General features: G+C 36.9%; 1 protein-coding gene across 9 annotated transcripts in view; it reads right to left on the bottom strand.

Moving 5' to 3' along the window:
- Nucleotides 1-25,961, bottom strand: part of Slc44a5 (solute carrier family 44 member 5) — a 357,115-nt gene that overhangs the window by 71,591 nt on the left and 259,563 nt on the right. The gene's annotated exons all lie outside the window — the stretch shown is intronic.

Consider the following 25,961-nt stretch of genomic DNA (forward strand, 5'->3'; position numbering starts at 1 on the left):
AAAAAATAAAACTCTCCCACAAACTGTAGTTTTTTCAGCTATCCTGCAAGCTACATCTTGTGAAATTTGGTTTAGAGAAAATCTGGCTCAGAGACACCCAGTGATTTGCGGAACGTCACAGCCACACCAGCACCCAGCAGAGACAGGAGGTTTGAAAGGTTGAAGCTATGTCTTAAAGTGAGCACTGATAGTTATCCTTGCTTGAAACTTAATGATGAATCCATTAGTAAAGAAAAAAGAACAGCCCACTGACAGGATTAAAAAGGTGCATATCAGAATCTCCATAGAATGTTCTTGATCATGGGGGCAGGTGGGTATCCTTTAAGCTCAGCACAGGCAAGGTGAAATCCAAACTTTTTAAGTAGTGGAAGTAGCTTAGCAGAAGTAATAGATGGCAACTGCACACTAGCAGATACTACACACCTTACACTGATAAAGCCTGCTACACCTTCACACTAATAGCATTGTGAGTTTCCTAAGAACATCTTTATGTTCCTAGGGATAGCAAGAAGAGTTGACTTAAGGAACAGACATGAGAGGTAGTTACAGAAGTAGGCGAATATCTAGGTCTCCACTACCTATTGTTTTCATTTAGTAGTTAAGTCAATATGATTACAACTTTCTGTAAAGACTCAAAACAGCTATATATGAAAATAATCACACCAGTTCATGTAACTCTTTATAAGTTACAGATCTTTCATTGGAAAAAAAAACCCCATGGCCAATCCAGAAACAAACTATACTTTGTTTAAATCCAATTTTAACCTAGGAATTTTAAAATTTCATTTGTATTTCAGAATGAAAAAATAATAAAAAGAGAAGAAATCAGGCACTTAGCATTTTTGTATTAACAAGCAATAAAAGCAAAACCGTCTTAGAGGTGGGGAGAGGATTTGTTTCATACACATCCTGACACATCCAAAGTCAAGACCGGGACCCATCTTCCCAATCAGGTGTTACATAGCCGGACACCTAGTGCAAAGAATACTGGTGTGCTTTAATTAGAAATCCCGTAGTTGTCAGAGCCCTTTTGTGTAACACAACTCCCTGGAAGAGAGAGATAAGAACCCTCGTGCTACTGTTGTGTATCTATAATGGTACATGTTAATGTCTATGTATTTGTATGCTACATAAGATATATATAAGTACAGCACATATGTATACATATGGACATCAGAATATTAAAATGTTCCAATGGTACATGTTATTGTAACATTATGTATTTATAGTGTTATATAGGGAGCACAGGAAGAGGTAAGCATACTAAAAAGATGAACGAAAGAAACTAACCCATTTCAAAGGATGGAGCACAAAGAAAAAAACAAAACCCAAATGGAAATTTTATGCAAAGTAAAGCCCACAATCCTTTACTACTGGCACTGATGAACAGGTGTCCATTTGAATTTTGGTTCCATATAGAGTTTAATGCTACGATTCCTTTCACCTGAAAGCACTGAGGATGAATCCATGACCACATAGCCTCTCCCTCACACTGCTTAGGATTTCTCAATCATCTGCCCCTTAAGTGTCTGGGGATTTTATTCAGCAGCCAGGGAGGATATTGTCTTCAAGTCTGCTTTGTTTTTCTGGTGTCCTGCTTTAAAAAACCAATGGACTGTGCTCCCCATAGCCAGACTGCTTAATTTTTATCATATTTAAAATCGAATGATGCTGAACAAACCAAAAATGATGAATAGAGCATTCAAAAGTCTCAACTAGTAGGAACATTAGTATTTGTAAATTTGTTCTGAAGTGATTTGATTCCTTTTAACGTTTTAGGAATTTTCTTCCAAAAACAGGTGTGTGTGTGTGCGTGTGTGTGTTTTCAGGTAATTACAATTATAAGCTATACTTATCTGTAATTGTTTCCATTTATTTACTTGTTTCCCTGTCTTCAGATATGTTCTCTCCAGAAAAAAAAACACTAGTGCTTAGAAAGATACTAGAAAAATATATGTAAACAAAATACAAAATAGAGCTTGTGTACCATTTTGTCAGTCAAGAAATACAGCAGAAACTCAATTCATTTTCTTTTAGAAATAGCCACTTCATTATTATTCCTTTCTTTCAGGACATCTGTTATAATCCCAAATGTTCAATAGGAAATTAGTTTTTTAAAAAACATGGATTTAATTTGGATAATTTCTTTAAAATCTCTCAAGACAGCCATAGAGATAACTGGGTGATACAAGCTATGGCTGAAAGTCACTGTGAATCATATTCTAGCTGGTGCTGTATCTTTTCCTCAGGTGCGTTCATTTTACTCTCACAACAAGCAATAAAACCACTGTACTAATCTTAAATGGGTTACATTTCACTGGTCCCAGAAAGAAGACAGAAAGAATGATTATAGAGAAATATGTGAATCTGTCTCCCTCATCCTCTCTCCAAGTCAAAAATCCCACTTTTTCAAAACAAACTGTTCACGCTCGCATTTATCAGAGAGCCACTCAAAACTATTCAGATTAAGATGTCCTGCATAAAAGGATTTCCAAAAGTTAAACCTCAGAAGTGCCACTGCAACTTTGTATCTATTTTCCAAATATAATAAGAATAGGATCCTAATTATATATATATATATATATATATATTTATAGATTTTCCTTTTCATCTTATCTCTAACCCACAAATAGAGTACAGCTATAGTCACCAAGACTTAAAATGTTGGGAATTTCCTTTGATTTTCCTGTTTCTTACTGTATCTTTGGTTTGTAATTGACAAGTTCTCTGGCTCCTCCTCTCTGATGTGTCTGTCATCCACCTCTTCCTTCCATTCATATTGCCTGGACTCAGCCCAGGTTCTCTTATTATCTTTGCAGACTTTGTTGTGGCCTTTTAATTGGGCTCCTGCAAAGACTTTCTCCTGATCCAAGTCATTCAGCTCATCAGATACCCCTGACATGTGAAGACATCATTTTATTGTTTAAGAAATGCAATGCTTCTCCAACACCTACTTAAATCCCAAATGTTTTGGCTACATGTTCAAGAACCTAGAAGCCCAGTCCTAGTTCATGCTGACTCTTTCTAGCTTTATCTCCTACTATTCCTTCTCAATGTGCATTTAAAATCAGCTTGGACTTTTTTATTCATAGTTACACTCTCAGGGATCTCTGCTCATGACTCTTCTCCTGAGGAAGCCGTAAGTCCCAACTGGCAGGGAACAATCATGGTTTGCACCAACTGTCTGGAGAACCAGAGAATGCTCCCCTTCTCTCAGAAGTGCCCTGGTGTAGTTCTCCACCCTGTCAACTAACTTCCCACCCTCTAAACAGCTCAGTCGTCACCTCCTTCGTGAAGTTTTCAGCTAGAAGAGATCCATCAGATCTTTGTAGATTTACTGAAATGCTATTTTGTACATCTTTAAACAACTATATCCCTTTATTTTATTTTAGATGAGAGATACAGTACATGGGCCAGATCTGTCTAATGGCACTTACATTTTTAATTGATTTTTAAAACTAAAATAGCAATAATAATTTTTTTTGGCATGTGAAAATTGTACTAAATTCACATTTTAGTGTCCACAAATAAAGATTTTTGGACAACATCAATACAGACTTATGTCTGTATTGTCTACGGCCACTTTTGTATTACAGTGGTTAAGTTTAAAAGTTGAATTACAAATAATTTGGCCTCCAAAGTCTAAAATATTTACTGCCTGGACTTTTTGTTTGTTTGTTATTTGGTACTGGGGATTGAACTCAGGTCCTTCCGCTTGCGAGGCAGGTGGCAGAACCACTGAGCTAAAACCCCGGCCCTACTGCCTGGACTTTCATGGATGATGTTTGCTGACTTATGATCTAAACCATAAAGTCCTCTAGAGCAGCATTAGCACAGAGCCTGGCTTCCTACAGACACACAGCGATCTCCATCCCACAAATGCCTAAGGAGACACCTCTCACTGGCAGCCTGGTGCATCAGAAGCATTTGGCTCTGGGAAGAACCAGAATGCTGTCTATCAAATTTTAGACCATTTTCTTTATTTTCTCCCCGAATGTAGAGAATGTGCTGTCTAGAGATTTATGTTTTATTTGGGGTGGAGGAAAACTTAAGAATACCCTCTGGACATTGATATTTCCAGTAAAATAAAAAGCATTAGAAAAAGAAAACAATTAGATTTAATTCACAGGTAATAAGAGTTTTGTTTAATACGTGCATATCAGTTCCACACGAGCTTGTATTCTTTAACACCTGTCATTTATCTTCCTTTTCAGAGACAGCTGTTTACCCTTTTCCTGAAACTGATTCATTTACTGGTTTTCTTTCTTTGTGACAGATGAAATTCCAACAATATCAACCATGCTGAAAGGTCATTAATATTGAGCATGAGAGCGAGAATGGAAGTCCAGGAAGTCATTATGCTCTGACAGGTCGCCTGCTCATGCCTAATGAGTCAGTTTAGGGACTGTGCACTGCCCGTCATTCCAGCTGGACACTCACCTCTCCTCTGGAAGTTCTCAGTACCAGCTGGTACATCTGTCTGCAACCTGGCTGTGATCATAACCCAGAGTCTAGAAGCATCACAGCTCTGTGGCTTTGCTGGAACCAGAATGAGGTCACTGAGTTGTCTGTTATCTCTCAGATTTTTACCATTAAAGTCTGTGCCAGGAAATTGAATGCTTCCTTTCCCAGTGGTTTTATTAGAAGATGGCACTCACTTTGGGGCCATCATTCAAGCTTCACTGAGATACACTTGGCAAGCAACAGAATGTGGCTTGAAGTGAACAGATTGTCTAAGGTAACACTAATTGGATGGCTCAAAAATTTGGGGCTTTTCAAGGCAGAGTTCTAGGCAAGTTGAAAATGTCTCTATTTCCTCATCTTTCACTATTATATGCTTAAGGAGACACCTCTCACTGGCAGCCTGGTGCATCAGAAGCATTTGGCTCTGGGAAGAACCAGAATGCTGTCTTTCAAATTTTAGACCATTTTCTTTATTTTCTGCGCCAATGTAGAGAATGAGCTGTCTAGAAATGCTAGTGATTTTGTGAAGGAAGCATCCTCTAAGAGCTTGTTTTTGAAGGGGCTAATTGTATTTTTCTCCTTTGCTTTCAGCTTCTCTTCTTCCCAGTCACATTGTCAAAAAGTTCTTTCTTCAAGCTGCCATGGACTGAGCAGCTTTACTCTGCCAAGCCCTTTGGCCATGCTATTTCTTCCTCAGAGCCAGCCATCCACTGACTGAACTCTCTGAAACCACAAACCAAATAAACCTCTCCTCCTTTATATTGCAAGTGTCAGGTATTTTGTCCTAGGGGCAATAAAGCTGATCCAGACAGCAAGTTTTTCAAGTTTCTTACAAATTTGTAAGGATGACTTTAAAGTTACATTTACATTAAAAGATAATTCTGGCATCTGACTTTTGACAAAGAAGTGTTTATTTTGCTGTATTTTATTTTACAGGGGAGTGCTATTTTTAAACTGTTGTTAAACATTAAAATATATTAAATAACTCAATATGCTAAGGAAAGTATAGGATGACATTGATAATATCTATCCAATGTACCAGATACTATAAAATGATATTCAGTAGTATACTGGCTTTAGTTAATTCTTTTGAATAACTAGACCTTAAAAATGTCTCTATACTCTATGATTAACTTTTATTCTCTCCTGCTTACATTTGAGTCGCCATTTTTTTGAGAGACTAACTTTAACTAATTGTGATTTATATTTTCTATCTGTGAAGGGAAATAAAACTTGATTTTTTTACACAGAAGACTTTAAGTGATGCCTGTACAAATGTGTCTTTTGTTTTTAAATGATTAAGATCAGACAAAATTGGTCTTATTACATTATTCATCATCTTTGTAAAATTTGCATTCTATTCAAGAAACTGTCAGTAGGTGGAAATCACTTTGTGAATTGCTAGTAAAATTAAAGCCAGATCATACTGTTCATCTTACAGCTGGCATTGTAGACCAATAGTACTACATAGGGAAAGTACAAGACAGACAGCTCAGAATGGCCTTGAGACATTAGTGGAGAGTGATCAACAAGGCCTACAGGGAATCTATGTCTGTTTAGAAGTTTCTTTAATCTTCTTAGAGAAATTAGAATCTACGTACAAGTAGACAGATCACAAGCTCAAAAATATTTATTGAAATAATGAATGAACTTCTGAAAATTCTCATGCCTAGAATAGCTAGACTGCCTATTGAAATTCAGCTATAAAAAACTCATGCCTCCTAATAATGAAATGATAATCTTTTTAAATAATCAAACACAATCCTATTAAAGTGAGGTTACTATTTGTCACCCAAGATTTCAATAAGTAAGTAAAATATACAGTCTACTAATGTTGGGACACTGAGAAAATTGTATGCCTTTTGACCCAGAAATCTCCTTTCTAGTAATTTATGCCATGGAGATAATTACATATGGAGTAAGAATTTTTACAAAAATTTAAAACACGGAGCTGTTTAAAGAAAAATTGGAAACAACTTTTAGACCATTATTTAGTTATATGAAAACATGTTCATAATATATTATTGAGTAAAAATCATGTAAAATGTGTAGTACATGAGTAAAGTATATGTGCAGTATGATTTAATGTGTTTATATATAAATATCCACATAAACATATGATTGAAGAATATGTGCAAAAATGTTAAGGATCATTATCTGTAGGTGATATTATCTTACATAATATTTTCTTTTTCTGTTTTTTCAAAACTTTCACATTAATCACAAATGAATTTTATAGCAGGAACATCTAAGATATAGACTGTTTCAACAACTATAAATAGATGGACAAATGACATCATTATACTAATTTCTTTATTATCTCTCCAAAAAAGATGTTTAAAAATTTATCTGCTCTTTGACTTTTACTTTGATCATTTACTAAAATTCAAAACACATTTTTTATAACCTTTAAACAAAAGCGTTGCTGAACAAGGGTGAAAAAAATAAGAGAATGCTTTCTGATTGAACTTTCTTATTACTTAGATATAAATGAGAGGTGAATAGAAAATGTGTATCCATAAATATGTTATTATAATATCTTATACCTTCATTATTATATTATATCTTCATCTATTATGATGAACATAATAATCTCAGTATCTTTACAAGATATAAACCTCTAGCTCTTGTTTCAAGCAAAAAATGAAAAGAATAGAGAAAATGAAAACAAAGTTGGTCTTTAACCTTTCATTAGTCAAGTCTTTATGGCATGATATTATGTTTCCCTTTTGTAGATCATTTATTTTATGGATATTTAGTGAATCTAAATAATAAAAACACCTGTAATTTTTGCTAAAGTAATATTTATTCTGACCTCAGAATGCAGCCTCTGTTCAGAATGTTCATTATCTCATTACTAATCTTCAACAGGTTGAAGGTGTAATAATGCTTTCAGAATGTGAGACACAATGTGAGTTTTCAACATTAATTTAACAATAAGATCACCTCAATCATTAAAAAATTTAGATATGTGATTAAGAATCTAGTAAATGAAGGAATAAACTGTAAGTAATTTTGAGGAAGATTATATAAGGTACTGACTGGACTTAGTAGTTGTTTCATGAGGGGGATAGTGTGGCAGGGAAGTGGTGAGGGAGGTCTATTTTTATTGCATATAATTTGCAACTTTTAAATTGTGTAATCATAACATGCACTATATAATCAAAACAGTTAATTTTAAAAACAAAGTCATATGAGTATTGACTTGTTTTTAGAAATAGAAATAATCTCAGAGATCATGTCAGCCATGAACCATTAAAATGAATACAGTGGGAGAAGAAATAAATTCAATTTAAGAGAAATTAGACCACAAGCTACATGGATATAAAATTACTAAGGAAATATCCAAAGTAAAATCTCTAATTATGATTATAGATATACCAACTCATCTAGACTGAAAAATTCAACTTTGGCCATTAATGCTTTAATCCATGTATGTAGAAAACAAGGTTTCTATATCATAAATATTTTTGCTTGTTTTGGCAATTATTTCAATTTTTAGGGGAAAAAAATAAATCCAATGTGACATTTTTGGCATAAGTAGTATTAGGCATTTGAATACTCTGTTGTTGGTAAAGTTTCCTTTGAGTGGGAGGTTTCAACTGATTTTGGTTAAAAAAAAAAAAAAAATCTAGACTAACAGATGTGTAAGATGGTATGAGAAGAAACAGGTTTTGGGTTTGTCCCTGGCAAAGAAGCATAGGTGTTCAACACAGACCTACTGAATGAATGAACAAAAGGGTTATCTGAACATCAGACTTTAACATCTTAGAGACATTGCCAAAATGCATAAAATACAGTAAGTCCCCAACATATAGAACATTCAAGTCATAAACTTTCACAGATACTAACAGACCTCACATTAAGAACACTGGTAGGCAAAGGAGGTTTCCAGGTCAACGTGCCACAGCTCCCAGTACAGAGTAGGAGGCTTCCAGGCCAACCTACCACTGCTCCCATCACAGAGGAGGTGAGCCGCATGGGCACCAGCAGAACACACACACACCCCCCCCGAAATGAGAAGACACGTAAACAAGCCTCTAAATCAGATTTCCAGATCACTTACAGCAACCTCAAAGGGAAATGAGATAGAACAATCTGATACACAACAACCTGGACTCACTGAACTAGCAACCAAAGAGGATCTGGAAAAAATGATATCAGAAATAATTTCTCACATAACAGCAGAGATTGTGCTCATAGTGCAAGACATGATTAATAAATCTAGAGAGGACACAGATTAAAAAATAGAAGATCTGAGGAACATGATGGAATCCCAACATAGGAAACAAATGTAAGCCATAAAACAGATGCAAACACATTTCCAGGAGATTAAAAACTCCATTGAAAGTCTACACAGCAGAATGAGCCAGTGTGAGGACAGAATGTCAGATATAGAAGATAAGATTGCAATTAGTGACCAGGAAAAGAAAAATTGCTTTAAAATAGTAAGGGACCACGAGAAATCAATGCAGCAGCTGCTAGATGATGCAAAGAAGAATAACATAAGAGTGATTGGAGTCAATGAAGAAAGAGGAGAGAGTGCAGATGACATTAAAAAAAAACTGTTCACAGAAGTAATGGCAGAAAACTTCCCAAGCAGGGGAAAAGAACATGACATACAGATAAGTGAGGCATATAGGACTCCAACTAGCCTTGATCAAACAAAATGTACACATAGGCACATAATTGTTAAGATTCCAGAAACCCCACAGAAGAACAAAGTTCTATAAAAAGAGAAAAGAAACAAATCACATAGAAAGGAAAACCCATCAGAATCACAGCAGACTTCTCAACACAAAGCCTCAAGGCAAGGAGAGCTTGGAGTGACATATTTCAAGCCCTAAAGGAAAACAAACTCCAACCCAGACTGATGTACCCTGAAAAACTATCTTTTAAAATTGATGGAGAAATAAGATACTTTCATGACAAAGAGCATCTTAGGAACTTCATGAATACCAAACCAGCACTCCAAAAAATTTTAGACAAAATCCTAGGAAAAGACAATGAGAATCACAACCCCAGGAAGCCCAGCAGAATGAATCTGTCAGGTGCTACAAGAAATTAAATGCAGGGCCAGGGATTTAGCTCAGTGGTTTTGCCATCTGCTGCACAAGCGCAAGGACCCAAGTTCAATCCCTGGTACCAAAAAAAAAAAAAAAAAAAAAAGAAAAAGAAAAGAAATTAAATGCAAAGGGGGAGAATCCAACAAAAAGAAAAAGTCATGACAATCATGAGTCAATATATATCGGTTATAACCATCAATGTTAATGGTCTCAACTCACCAATCAAAAGAAACAGACTGGCAGAATAGGTCAAGAAGCAAGATCCAACAATATGCTACATACAAGAAACACATTTAATTCAAAAAAAACCTCATAGACTGAAATTAAAGGGTGGAAAACAATACCCCATGTGACAGGAACCCAAGAAAAAGCAGGAGTAGCTATCCTCTTTGCAGATCAAGTGGATTTCAAACCAACACTGATTAAGAGAGACAAAGAAGGACACTAAATCCTTGTAAAGGGAACAATCCAAGAGGAAGAGATGACAATCATAAATATCTATGGACCAAACACTAGTGCACCCAACTACATAAAACAAATACTAACAGACATGAAAAATCATATAAGCACTAATACAATAGTAGTGGGGGACCTTAATACCCCACTGTCACAAATAGAGAGATCAACTAGACAAAAAACAAGCAACAAAATACTAGAACTCAATCGAACTCTTGAAAAAATGAACTTAACAGATGTTTACCGAGTGTTCCACTCCACAAAATCAGAATACATATTCTTTTCAGCTGCACACAGGTTGTTTTCCAAAATGGACCACATACTTGTTCATAGAACATGTTTAAGTAAGTGCAAAGGAATTGAAGTTATCCCCTGTATATTATCAGACCAAAGTGCAATGAAATTGGAGATCAATAGCAAAAGAAACCACAAAAATTTCATAAACACATGGAAATTGAACAACACACTGCTGAATAACCAATGAGCCACAGAGCAAATTAAAGAAGAAATCAGACAGTTCCTTCAATTAAATGACAATGACAATACAAGATTGGAATTTATGGGACACAATGAAAGCAGTTTTACAAGGGAAATTCATAGCAGTGAATACTCGTATTAGGAAAACTGAGTGAGTTTAACAATTAAAATTAAACAACCTGATGCTGAACCTCAAGCTTCTAGAAAAAGGAGAGCAGGACAAACCCAAAGCCCATTTAAGGGAGGAAATTATAGAGATCAGGGTAGAAATCAATGCAATGGAGACTAAGAGAACAATACAAAAAAATCAATGAAGCCAAGAGTTGGTTCCTCAAAAGAAGAAACAAAATTGACAAACCCTTAGTCAACCTTATCAGAAAAAGGAAAGAAAAGGGCCAATGCAATTAGGAATGAAAAGGATAAAATTACAACGGACCCAGGAGAAATCCAGAGGATCATCAATCCCTGCATCGAGAACCTATACACAGAAAAAAACACAGAAGAAACGGACAGATTCATAGATACACATGAATTACCAAAGATGAACGAAGAAGACCTAAAAATTCTAAATGACCCAATATCAATCAATGAAATTGAAAACATAATTAAAAACTTACCAACTAAGAAAAGCCCAGGTCCTGATGGCTTCACTCCTGAATTCTACAAGACATTTAGAGAGGAACTACTGCCGCTACTGTTTAAACTCTTCAATGAAATGGAAAGAGAAGCAGCAATACTTCCGAATTCATTTCTGGAAGCAAGTATCACCTTGATCTCCAAAGCAGAGAAAGATCCAACCGAAAGAGAACTACAGGCCAATCTCACTAATGAACATAGATGCAAAAATCCTTAATAAGATACTGGCAAATAGAATGCAGAAGATCATCAAGAAGATCATACACCCTGACCAAGTGGGATTTATCCCAGGGATGCAGGAATGATGGTTCAACATAAGCAAATCCATCAATGTAATACACTATATCAATAGAGCCAAGGACAAAAACCATATGATTATCTCAATAGATGCAGAAAAAGCATTAGACAAAATCCAACACACATTCATGATAAAAACCCTACAAAAAATTGGAATAGATGGTCTCTACCTCAATCTGATAAAAGCCATCTATGAAAAACCAACAGCCAATATCATACTAAATGGTCAAAAGCTGAAATCCTTCACACTAAAATGAGGAACAAGACAAGATGTCCACTATCACCATTCTTGTTTAATGCAGTTCTGGAAACATTAGCCATGGCAATTTGACAAGAGAAAGAAATAAAGGGAACAAAGATAGGAAAGGAAGAAGTTTAACTGTCATTATTTGCAGATGACATGATACTCTATATAGAAGACCCTAAGGACTCCACCAAAAGTCTTCTAGACTTAATAACCAAATTCAGTAAAGTAGCGGGATACAAGGTCAACACACAAAAATCAATAGCTTTCCTCTACACAAACAACAGACTCACTGAGAGAGAAATAGGGCAAACAATTCCTTTCACAATAACATCCAAAAAACTGAAATACCTAGGAATCAACCTAACAAAAGAAATCAAAGCCCTCTACTCTGAAAACTATAGCACTCTGAAAGGAGAGACTGAAGATGATATCAGAAAATGGAAAGACATCCCTTGCTCCTGGGTAGGAAGGATCAAGATAGTGAAAATGGCCGTACTTCTAAAACTGCTAAATAGATTCAGTGCAATCCCAATTGAAATCCCAGCAGCATACTTCATGGACCTTAAGAAAACAATCCAAAAATTCATTTGGAACAAGAAGATACCTAGAATAGCAAAAGCAATACTAGGCAATAAAGACAAGGTAGAGGGTATCACAATCCTCAACTTGAAATTATACTACAAAGATACTGTGATAAAAACAGCATGGTACTAGCAAAGAAACAGACCTGAGGACCAGTGGAATAGATTAGAAGATGCAGAAACAACTCCAGACACACTCAGCCACCTCATCTTCAACAAAGGAGCCAAACACCCTCACTGGCCTCTTTAATAAATGGTGCTGGAAAGATTGGGTTTCAACTTGCCAAAGACTAAAACTAGACCTATATCTCTTACCATGCACTAAACTAAAATCTAAATCAATTAAAGATCTAAATATTAAAAGAGAAATACTGAACTGGCTGGAACAGAGGTTAGGTAGAACTCTTGAAGACACTGGTGTAGGAAAAGATTTTATGAGCAAAACCTCAGTTGCCCATGAACTAGCACAAACAGTTAACAAGTGGGATCTCTTCTTACTACAAAGCTTCTGCACAGCAATAGAAACCATCAACAGTGTGAAGAGACAACCCACAATGTGGGAAAAAATCTTCACCTGTTTTTCCTCAGATAAAGGTCTACTATCTTGAATCTATAAAGAGCTTAAAAAGATCAGACTTCCCAAATTTAAAGACCCAATCCAAAAGTGGGCATCTGAAATGAACAGATATTTCTCCAACAAAGAAGTAGAAATAGCAAATAAGCATATGAAAAAATGTTCAGCATCACTGGTTATTTGAGAGATGCGATGAAAACAATGCTGAGATTCCACCTCACCCCAGAAAGAATGGCTGCCAATGTGAAATCAACCAATAACAAATGCTGGCGGGGCTGTGGGGAAAGTGGAATTCTACTCCACTGCTGGTGGGAGTGTAGACTGGTGCAACCACTGTGGAAATCAGTATGCAGATACCTCAAAGAAGTAGTGCTGGAAGTCCCATTGGACCCAGCTATTCCCTTGCTGGGTATCTTCCCCAAAGAATTAACAGAATCATACCATAGTGATATATGTGCACCCATGTTCATAGCAGCACAGTTTGTAATAGCTAAAACTTGGAAACAGCCTATATGCCCATCAACAGGAGACTGGATAAAGAAAATGTTGGGGTTTCTTTTAATAAAGTGGAGTATTACTCAGCCATAAAAAATGAGAAATTAGAGACATTTATTGCTAAATGGATGGACATTGAGGCCATACTCTTAAGTGAAATAAACAGGACACACATGTGTAAATACCGAATAGTTTCTCTAGTGTGAGAAACTGAAAGTGTAAATAAGGACTAAAAGGTATAACAGATAATGTGAAATAGGAAGCAAAGGTCCAAAGGGGAAGTGGAAGTGGGAGGGATAGGGGAAAGGAAAGAAGGAAATGGAATTAATATGAGAAAATGAAAAAATGGAATCAAAGTCTTTGTAAAGGGGGGTCAGAGGAATGGGGAAAGAATAAGAACCAAGAGAGATTATGTAAAGGTGCAAATTTCCAATGATGTATGTCATTATATTGTATACCTAAAATGTACCAATAAAATAAAATTTTTTTAAAGAAAGAACACTGGTAAATGTGAACACATTGCTGAAGCAGCTCAGATGTCACGGTTGTACTGTTGTGTGTCTGCTGTACAGTGTGATAGTGCCCAGTAGTACACTGCTCAGTCAGAGCCCAGGTTGCCGGAAGCCACAGGAAAAGCAGTGGAGGGGACGACTAGGAAGCACAAAGCAATATGCAGTGTGTATTTGTGTCAAAGGTGTATAAGACTCACTTTGCTGGTCCAAGGAATCCGACTTACAAATGTTCTCCCAGAATGCAACTCCTTTGTGGGTCCGGGACTTACCGTACTGTGTCCCTTGGATCTCAGATTCTTTAGTCAAATGGGAACTTCCAGCCCTTGAAATGGGAAATTCTAATTATCTGGCGAGAGCCTAATGTAGTGCATAAATTATTTTCTGTGTGTATTTGTCCATCTATTTTATCTGTAAGCTGTTTATACCCTAATATAGCATTCCTTGTAGCAAGAGTCATTATTAATGAAAAGAAAGGTGAATTGTTAATATTCTTTAAGTGTATACTGATTTGAAATGGTTACATAAAGTCTCCACGTAATTTAGTTTAAATTGGAACCTAGGTGATATAGCCATTAAGAACGTGTTAAGGAAATTTAAACCTAGATATAGTGGTTTAGATTCCAAAGATTTACTTGTTTCCTGCAGGAAGTGCCATGGTCGGCAGTCCTGAGTGAGTGTGATGCATCATTCAGGGATGCCTTTTGGGACAAGCCCTGCTGCATAGCTCACAGACACTTTTCCACGTTCTTATTCCTCATGGCACAAGTTGAAGGCTGCTGTCCTGATATTTGGATCTATTCAACAAGACTTTGTCTATACACACACACACACACACACACACACACACACACACACACATATATATATATATATATTTCCCAAGCAGACTGTTTCTCTAGCTTATTGGCTAGAGCTGCTTTTTATGGCTGGCTCTACCCAGAATGCAGTTAGACAAATCAAGTGTGCAGTTTTTCAGCTTCTGTCATACAGGAGGAAGACAGCAGATCACTTGGAATGGATGCTAAGACAAATTACTGAATACACTGCAGCTACTACTGAGATTTACTTTAGGCAATCATAAAAAATGAAGAGAGTGTCCTATTCTAATAATTTCTAATCAAGCCAAGTGGATTATGCAGAGAATGTGTGGTTTCTTCCATTATTATCAAATACGAAACAGATAAGATTAATTTAGGAAAACTGGATACTGTGTGTTCTCATAAAATTCAAGTCATATTAAATGATTCATTTCTCACCAAGCATATTCTAGTGCTGATATCAATAGCAGTAAAATAGCAAATTGTTAGATATTATTTCTTTTTAATTTTAGTTTTCACATTCAATTCTCTACATAATTCTTGGCATTCATAGTGGATGAAATGGAATTTGAAATTTAAATCAAGCCCTAGTAAATATATACAATTGCAGTTGTCATAAGCTATGATTGCAATATAAATTTTCATGTATTTTTAAATCATTAGCCATAAAACGTATCACAAACTGTACCAGTAAGTCTCTTTCATCTCAACATAAGGTACTCAGAATAGCACCTTAATAGCAAGTCTGGGAGTTATGACACAGTTTTATACTTAATTTTGTCTAAAACGGTCCCAGTCCTCTTACAGCAAAGCACTATAATTCCACATATATAAGGGGAACTGAGGTTCCTATTACTATTCTCTTTCTTGCTTTTCTGATATGAGTCTATGGAGGACTCATTCTTCCCACAGCTTTCCTAGATGTCCTTTCTCCTCAGGGCTTCACAAAACCTCTCTAGTAATTTTTCCAGTGGTTATGTGGAAAGTACCCAATCTTTGGTCTCCTGGTGAGATGTGCGTATGCATGTGTGCAGGTATACAGGTATGTGCTCATGTGTGGAAGGAGATGAAAGGGGATGTAAGCATACACAGTTGGGGGAATGAATGTAAACTGGAAAAAGAATACAAGCTTAGGGCCAGGGATTTAGCTTAGTGGTTTCGCTGCCTGCTGCACAAGTGCAAGGGACCCGAGTTGGATCCCTGGTACCAAAAAAAAAAAAAAAAAAAAAAAAGAGTACAAGCTTAGCCCTCAAAGAGTCTCATGATAATAAAGAGAGTTGATACATCAAAGGAGTAACATTAAAATAAGTGCATTTTAAAATACAGAGGTAACAATAAACACTACAGGCAGGAAGGATCTAGGTGAAGTGGAAAAAGATAAGCATGAATTAGAGTACACACATGGCAGTCAGGGTGGAGAATCTCCTAGTTACTTTCTTATCGATGGACACAATACCTGACACTCACCACTTAAAGGAGGAGAGGTTTATTTTGGTTCAGTTTCAGAAGTTCCAGTCCATGGTCAGCAGACAGACATGTAGAAAGAGCATGGCGGAAGGGCCTGGGTGGAGAGGAGCTACTCATGTCATGGCAGCAAAGGAGCAGAGAGCGAAGGGAGGACCCAAGGAGAAAGCCTTCCCTTCTCATACCACACCCCCAGTGACCCACCTCCAACCAGGCCCCACCACCTACGCAAATCAGCTATAGCACCAGCGTGAGCCGGTCACCGTCCAAACCCAGGAGGTTCTGGGAGGACACTGTCTATTTAAACCATGTCACCGAAGCACACTTCTGTGTGTCCGGACAGACGATGGAGACCCGGTTGTGAGTCTAGATTTTGTCCCTTGCTCCTTCCTCGTTGGCGCTATTCCCTTGCCATGAGCTAAGCAGCTTTGGTCTCTCACAAATTTCTGCCGGGATCTTTCTGCCTTGGAGCAGGTCGACCATCGACTAAATACTTTGAAACTGGGAGCCAGACTAAACCTCCTCTCCTTTAAATCGTGGGTGTTGGTTATTGTGTCATGGCAATTGGAAAGCTAATACAATATGGGATACTTTAATTATTGGACCCAGGGTAAAGTCATGAATTATAAGTATGATTTTGACTAGTGGAAAAGAGAGTCTATTTTAGGCAAGAGGAATTATAAGGACAAAGGTACAAAATTAGACACAGATGATGGGATGTAAAAGAGAGGCCCAGTTGGTTGGAATTCTTATTGGGTAGAAAGTGTGAAACACATACAAAAATACCAACTTATTCTTCTATTCATTGAATATGAATTGGGCATCTATTCTGGGCCAGGTACTGTAAGTAGATGCTAGGGATACACTGGTAAACCAAACAGGCAAGATGCACTCATGCAGTTCAGTTTGCTGTGGGAAACAAGCAATAAATAAGCAATGATCAATAAATAAAATAATGACAGATTGGGTGATAACAGCAAGGAAGAAAACAAACACCAGAGTATGAAAGAGAATATGAAGGGTGATCTACTTACAGAAAGGGCGCTTGAGATGGTCAGATTGGCTTTGGGGCCAAAGAAGCAGCAAATGCATGGATCCTGGGGGTAGGAAGAGGGGGGATTCCTCGAGCTGACATCTGGCCAGGGTGGGCCAATCAGGAAAAAAGGAGCAAGCATCGCAAGTGGAGGGTGGCACGACTGAAGGACAGACTAGTTCTCAGTGGGGAGGAGTGCAGAGTTGTCCACCAGAGATCCACAGTGACACCGTGACAGAGTTAAAGCACCTGACAGGCCATGCCTCGCTTCGACATGCATGATCTCATTTAGGCCATCACAAGACCCCCGTGGAGTTGACGCCAGAGCTATTACAACACAGCGTTTTACAAATTAAGCCATTCCTGTCTGTAATTTCAGCTCATTTTCTATTAGAAGTTCTTGAATTGGGGAGAGATATAGAAAAGGTGGTATTTTACTTAGATTTACCCTGCAGCAGGATGTAGAACAAATTTGTATGAAGTGTGTGGTGGTGCAAACAAATGAGGATTGGAGGGATGACAGAGGAAGTAGGGTGGCAGCAACACAGGAAAGAACAGAGCCAGTCCACTTCATCAACATCACCAGCCTCCTGTGCTCATCTGTTTTCCTCGATCACCAGGATGGCGTGGGGATTAATGTTATCGTGTGAGCACAGCTCCACAAAGATACCTCAAAGACTGAAAGATTTCTCTCCAATGGTTTTTAACCCAAAGGGGGAAAGGGATGCTTATGTATCATTTGAGTACCAAATCATATATTTATCTCTCCTCCAGTTTTCAAAGCACTCTGTTTCACTTTTTTTTTATTATATCAACTTGATAAAAGTGTGCATTTTCTGAGCTTTTAGAGATCAAAGATCATATTCTTCAGTTTTCTGCTGTGAATGCAGTTAGTTGGCATCTATCTTTTCTGTAATGAACATAAGAAGTAGCTGTATTGCTGGTTTTAGTCCCCAAAGGCCACATCAAAAGAGTGCTGGCCTTGAATGCTCCTGGATACAGATGATCCATTATTAACAACACGTGACAAGTTATTGAATTGTGCTGTTTTTAACTCTTGTCAACTGCAGATAAGTGGGCAAAGGCAGGGTAAAGGACAAGGACAGAAAGAGAGAAGTGACAACTGAAGGCAAGACAAAAACCAAGAGAGAAATAAGCTAAAAGGAACTTAAAGAAAAAAGGGAGAGGAAGACATAGTGCACAAAGTGATGAAAATCCACAGTACTGGTAAAGATCGAGAAGGATAATGATAAACAAGAAGAAATCTGCAAACAATAGCAAGAAAAATACAGAAAAGAATGTTTAGATTATGAAAAAAGGCAGATAAGTAGATTAGAATTGAGGAAGTTAACTAGAATTGGGTTTGGAGAAAATCTAAAGCAGAAACATTCAATTATAAAATAGTACTTCATGTGTGACAGAAAAGACACAATTAGGGGGGTGATGGCATTAATTTACCTTAAATTTATTTAATTCCTCTATTTTTATTTTATAGTTTAAATGATTTTAAAAGTCAAATAATAAAGGCTGCATACTACAGGAAAGTTCAAGGAAATCTGGTTTTACATGTATTGTTCCTCACCTTACAATAATTATACTGAATTATTTTCTATGACAACAATTATCTGTCAGCTATCAAAAAGCCAACAAACACACTATGTGTCTATCTCTTCCATACTATGCTTGGAGAATTTACCTCATGTGTGGGTGAATGCAGCCTGATTTTATAAGGGCCACAGAGCTAACCCAAGGGACTTGACCTAACCTTAATTAACACAAGTATTTGGAGTGGCAACTGGGTCTTCTATGGCTCTCTTGTCAGGGAATCAATACTGAATAGCTCAAGCATCCCCAACATTTGACCTTTTCAGAATATGGTACCTTTTCAGAATTCAGGTCTGAAATCTACATTTCAAATCAAATCTACATTTGATTATAAATTTGGATAGTAAAATAAATGCAATGGCTTTGTTTTAGTTTGTGTTCACTAGCAGAATTCTCAATAGGACACAGCCTTAATTTTAAGTGGCTGGACTGCAGCCTCTAGTCATTCCCCTCTGTCTCACTGGGCTGCCAAGAAGCAGATACTCAAGCTGTCTTTTCTCAACCTGGGTTTTCTCTTAAGGCAAAGGATTGCCTTGAGAATCACAGCCTGGGAATTTAGGTTTTATCTAAAGTTAACCTCTAGCAGGTTTCTTAACATGCCTTTACCTTAGTTTCCAGCACAAAGTTATAATTTCTATGCACAATAAAAACTTGGTGTGGAGTAGATTAATGATGGGGCATGTAGAACTCCTCATAGGAAAAAGCAGACTGGAAGGGGTCTGGGGGAGAAGGGAGAGAGGAGAGGGGAGGAATAAAAGTGATCAAGATGCTATATGCATATATATACCAGTTTCCCAAGAGGAAGGTGATTATTGTGTATCACAAACACATACTAATGAAATACTTACTAAGTGAGTTAGAGTATATGGCCATGTGTGTGCATTCAGAAAAATCACAAAAAGAAACAGAAAACTGGAACCTTAGCATGGATTGCACTGTAAATTATTAGCAATACTATCTACACATCCATATGCAAAAGCTTAAAAAAGTGTTCAGGCCCCAAAGAGTCTATACTAAGACTACAATATATTCAATTATTAAGCATATAGATTTAGTTATCTCAATAATGTTTAATATTGGTTCTTATTTTACTAGGCAAAGCACCACAATATCGGATGCTTTTTCCATGTACCTCCAAATGTGACTTTCCCCAAAACCACAATAACTGAGCGCTTCATCCTTTTAAACATCTCCTCTTTGGTCTTCAAGAAAAACTCGCTCAGATGCCTACCTCTTTTTACCTCTTCAGCTCCTACTCAGCCTTCATGAACTGTTTTCTCTCTCAGTGTGTCTTAATGTTGTCCAAGTCCCAGGGATCTCTTATGATTTATCCTATTTTCCAATGGTATCTGTTAATCTAAGGTGATCTCATCTATACCATAGTTTTCATGGTTCGAGCTGTGACCACCTGTAACCTTTCTCCTGAATGCCAGCTCCTTATTTTTAAGTTCAAATGTCCAAAATTTGAATTTATTATCTATTGCTCCCAGAAGTCCCCAAATTTTCTCTTTTCTATTTTTATTCACCCAACTCGCACAAGCTAAAATTTCTGCCATTCTTGAGTTTTCTCTCCCATTTCATATCTAACTGATTGACAAGCCCTACTGATTCTTATCCTACAATGCTTTATTTCTTCCTGCCCAAACTCACAGCCACTGTCCAATTTGAAACCTCATCATCTCTTATCTAGACTGATACCACAGCTACCAAACAGCTCTTGCCCTCTCTGACTCATCATCCACATTTTATCAAATACAGAGCTTGACATGTAAGCCCATTCATCAATCTTTAAAGACTTTCAATTGCTTACAAAATAAAACCCACACTTCTTAGTCCATCTTTTGCTAAGTTGCTCAAAGTTACTTTCTGTCCTGTCTCCTCTCATACATAAACTACGCACTCTCAAATCTTACTTTTTATTTTGCTGAAACATATGGAACCAATACAATTTAGCTGGTTTTGACCTAAAAATGGCAATTTCATGACCCAATAATTTTTTCTCTCTTTCTCTCTCTGCCTTGAATACTCTCTTACCCTTACTGTCTGCCAAAATGTTAAGACATAGCTTTAGGCTTAAATGTTCCTTTCTCTGTGAAGTAATTGCTGACCTCACTAGGTTAAAAAGCAGCTGCCTCTGAATTTTCTTACCTCAGCCACAGCACTATCTTAATTTGTACCTACTTCTATCATTAGTATACGGAAAACAAGAGGGTAGAACTTGACACTTAGTTATCTCTCTCTCTCTCTCTCATTTCATGTCTAATTAGTAGTTAATGAATATGTCTTGAGTGAAAAAATGAATGAATACACTTCTTTTAGAACTTTTTATACAAAGGAGCTGGTAAAGTTTTGGTTCATAGTAGGGGAGGTTTAGTACAGTATTCTGATTTAACATAGTATAGAATTCTTTCCTTTTTAAATGTCACTTCCACTTTTTGCCTAATACTAAATGGTCCATTTGTTTTACCAGATGGATTTAATGTGATTGTGAGAGAAGTCATTATACACTACCAGAGCACAAAGTCAAAAGAAGTCCTGTTATATAAATATGTAACCTACATGAAAGAGACATAAAAGATCCAACCAGCAAAACTCCAAGAAGCAGCAAGCAGATATAGCAGCCACAAAGCAAACAGCTGCTGAGAAATCCTAGGATTTCTTTGAGTAATATTCTACCTAAAATTGTTTTCAATCTACCAAATGCCATGGGCATCAATGAGATGCCCTCTCCACCTCCAGACATGAGTGGATGACATTTATGGGCATCACAAAATATACAAGAGGCCTTTTATTACCAAACATTTTTGCAGAGCTTCTTTTTAATTGAAAGAAGTTGAACCTCTAGCATTTTACAAATTGTGGAATTAGTGATTTAAGAAAAGCCCAAGAGCAATAGAAATAGAAGAGCTGAAATCTGTCCTTAGGAGACTGGACTTCACATGTAACTAGAGTAATGGATCCTCCAAGTAAGAACTTAGAATATTACATATTTTAAAAGATTTTAGACCAAGAGACTATGCTCCAGTTTCCTAATCATCTCTGATACTAGGAAGATGTCTGCTTAGCTTGGACTTGTCCAGGTGCAGACAGGATACACAGAAGTATGGCGGGTCTGTGAAGGCCCAACACCAGGACTAGGTCTTAACCTCAGCAAGGACTTAAACCAGGACTAAGACAGAGATCCTACTCAACTAATTTCCCCACATCTTACTGAAAACGACTGGGAATTACAGTGTTTGGATGCCTACATCCATTACTGTTTGCTGAAATATATAAAATTAGTTCAAAAATTATGTGTAGCAAATTCCTCAGCTAAGTCAGTCAGTTATTCTTACTTAGTACCTGTGTAATTTTAAAAAACCCTTTACACACACACACACACACACACACACACACACAATTAAGGAGCTTTCTTAACCAAAGGATGATGTACTCCTCATTTTAAAATGCTATCCTGAGGACCGGGGATTTAGCTCAGTGGTGCCAGTGCCTGCCTCAAAAGCACAAGGTCCTGAGTTCCATCTCTGGCACCAAAACAAACAAACAAACAAACAAACAAATAAATAAATAAATAAAATGCTATCCTGGTAGGCAGAAGAGCATCCTATGTATCTTAGTCAGTTAGGGCTGCTGTAACAAAATACCATAGCCCATGCAGCTTAAAAACAACAACCATTTATTTGTCACTGTTCTGGAGGCTAAGAAATCTGCTATCAGTGTGTCAGGAATGGAGAGGCAACACCCTTGACTTGTTCTTGAACACTCTAAACTTCACTTCTGGTCCAGTGCTCCTGGCCAGCATCAGTCTTTGTGGCTCCCCTGTTGCAAGATTTCCTTGCCACTAGTGACAACTGCCTTATATGAGGAGATGAGCCTCAGAGTGAAGCGAAGGCCAAAGCCCTGCTTTCTTTGCTTTGCACCACATTCAAGGTTAATCCAGGGCCGGGGATCTAGCTCAGTGGTTTCGCCACCTGCTGCACAAGCGCAAGGACCCGAGTTCGATCCCCGGTACCACAAACAAACAAACAAAGTTAATCCAGCATTTTTCATTCCAAATGTCCAGTTCAGCTCTTGCCTGCAACTCTCACTGCCAACATGCTCCCCATCCCATATTTTCAAGGTCTTTCTAGATCTGCAAATCTATAAAGCTTCAGAGGTAACGCTTAGTTGTCAAAAGCATATCAAGACTATCAAATAAGGAAGGCCTCACAAAAATCTAGTCAAGCTGACATATTTAAATGCTAGGCTGATAAGCAGTGTGTTTTGTGGATTTTCATTTAGCACCACATGATTCTATAGAGTCAATTGTGTGCCTAGAGATATATTAATATTTGTACAAAAGAGAAACACAATCTTTTCTTTTCCTCCCTACCCCCAATCCATACACAAATACATTCTCTGTAAATACATGAACAGCAGACAGGAAATGGCATTTGTCCTAGATGTCATATCAACTCAGATGTTAGAAATGTTTTAAACATAATCCAAGGTTGATAGGGTTCTTGAATTTTGTTACAAAGCTTTTTTTTAAATATGATTTTATTTGCAGCATGGATCTTAATAGTAACTCTCAATCTGCTCCTTGTAGGTGACAGTAAAGGATGAAGAAAATTCTCAGCTTTATTAAAATATTATTTATAGATTGGTTTAAATAATCAATTCTTCTAAAAGGAGTGAAGAGAAAGGGTCTTATATCTGAGGCCCAAGATCTGCCCTGTATTCTCTGAACTATATTCTTCTGTAGATGCCCAAAGAAGCAAGCCTATATTGCAGTCCTGCATCTCTGCTGTCATTCTTCTGGGGAGGACACCACTACACATGTGTTTAACTCTAACAGTGAGTTACAGGTTGAGCTGTCTAAGCACAGGTCACAGGACAAAGTGTAAAATGACCACATGTTGTCAGTGCCTCAGTGGAAGGCTCCAAAATATAACAGGCCTTTAGAAAGGAAAGAAGAAAGACTTTCATAAAGGAGACAGGATAAAATAAATTATTCAAATGTTCAAAACACTTTGAATTTTTTTCATTTTGTCTTTCTCTTGTTTGTCAAATGCTTAGCTTTTGCACCTGAATTTGAAAACTTGTTCTTTGTATTCCAAATCCCCTCTTCTGCACAATTTCTATTTTACTTCTTTTCTAATATTACAAACTCCTTTAGTTGAAAGAGGAGATAATTACTCATAAAGAAGAAAATATGTGGGTTCATTATATGCAATTCAGATATTCAAGAAAGGCAAGAATGTATGGTGTCTAAGTCTCAAGTGGAAAAGAGTATGTGTGGAAGCTTATTTTCAAATATAATAAAAGCTATCTATTAAAGCCTTAAACAGAACCAGATCTTTGAAAAAATATTAGAGAATGCTATCAGACTATATCTGACTAGGAAAAAGTCTATAAGAGCAATAAAATCAATTCCTAGAAGGAAAGATGAACAAAAGTAGACCAGGGAATTGTTCAACCCAAAACCTAGAAATTCAGGATACTTTAAAAGGATAATTTTATAATTAATTTGCCCTGTAGCAAGTGTCACAATTATGTGACAGGTCTTTAGAGACTAAATATAGCACATGATTAATTTCTACACAAAGAAATAACTATGTGTTGTGCTTCAAAAGATTTAGCCAAAGGACAAACCAGAGATATGTACATATGTTTTTGGATGGAGGTCAAATCCATTCTATGGAGGATATAAGTTTGTCTTTAACTTATTCCAAAGGGTTGAATATCACTAGTTGCTACCTTTCCCTGATGGGAATCATATTTTAAAATGACAGCTATTCAGGAACTACTAAGGGTCATTTAATTACATGTATGTCTTTCTTAATACTTAGAATTAAAGATGTATGTGAGCAAATAATTCTTTTGGTTAGATGACCTTGGACTTAAGGGTCTTTTTTTGTCTAATTACCAAGAAAATTTTTCAAAGGCACTGAAAGATTTAACTCACATATCCCTTAAGAGCCTTCTGGTATTAGTTTACATCTCTCAAATGACTAGTGATGTCAAACATTTTTTCATTTATTTATTTGCTATTTGTACTTCTTCAACTGAGAGGTATTATTTATTTCAGATGCCCATTTTTGGATTGTGTTTTTAGATTTGGAGGGTCTGATTTTTTCTGAGTTCTTTATATAATCTAGATATTTGTCCTTGGTTTGAGGAACAGCTGGCAAAAATTTTTTCCACTCTGTGAGTTTTCTGTTCACTCTGTTGGTGATTTTTTTTTTTTTGCTCTGCAAAAAGCTTTTTAATAAGATGAGATCCCAGTTGTTGATTCTTTGTAATATTTCCTGTGTGATCGGGGTTTTGTTCATGTAGTCTTTGCCTATGTCTATGTCTTCAAGAGTTCTACCTATTCTATATTCCAGCAGATTTAGTGTTTCTGTTTTGATATTTAGATCTTTGATCAATTTCAATTTTAGTTTAGTGCATGGTGAGAATCATAGTTCCACTTTTAGTCTTTGGCATGTGGAAAGCCAGTTTCACCAACACCATTTATTAAAGAGGCTATCTCTCTTCCAGTGAAGGTGTTTGGTCCCTTTGTCAAAGATAAAATGGCTGAGTGTGTTTGGAGTTGTTCCTGCATCTTCTAATCTGTTCCATTAATTCTCAGGTCCATTTTTTTTCCAGTACCATGCTGTTTTTATCACAGTAGCTCTGTAGTATAATTTTAAGTCAGGAATTGTGATGCCTCCTGCCTTGCCTTTGTTGCCCAGAAGTGTTTTTGCTATTCTGTCTCTTCTGGTTCCAAATGAATTTTAGGATTGTTTGTTCTAATTCTGTCAGGTATATTATTCACATTTTGATCAGGATTGTCTTAAATCTGTATAATAATTTTGGGAGTATGGCCATTTTCACTATATTGGTTCTTCCTACCCAAGAGCAAGGGATATCTGCCCATTTTCTGATATCATCTTCAATCTCCTTTCTGAGATTCCATCTCACTCCAGAAAGAATGGCTATTATAAAGAAATCAACCAATAACAAATCCTGGTGGGGCTGTGGGGGAAAAGGAACTCTTCTCCAGTATTAGTGGGAGTGTAGCCTGGTGCAACCACTGTGGAAATCAGTGTGGAGATTCTTCACAAAAATAAAACTATAGGTTCCATTTGACCCAGCTGTTCCCCTTCTTGGTATCTCCCCCAAAGAATTAAAGGCATCATACCATAGCTATATATGCGCACCCACATTTATAGTGACACAGTTTGTAATAGCTAAACCTTGGAAACAATCCAA

Source organism: Heterocephalus glaber, unplaced genomic scaffold, assembly GCF_053883595.1.
Source record: "Heterocephalus glaber isolate CG9 unplaced genomic scaffold, H.glaber_assembly_v1.0 deba00001442, whole genome shotgun sequence".
NCBI lineage: Eukaryota > Metazoa > Chordata > Mammalia > Rodentia > Bathyergidae > Heterocephalus > Heterocephalus glaber.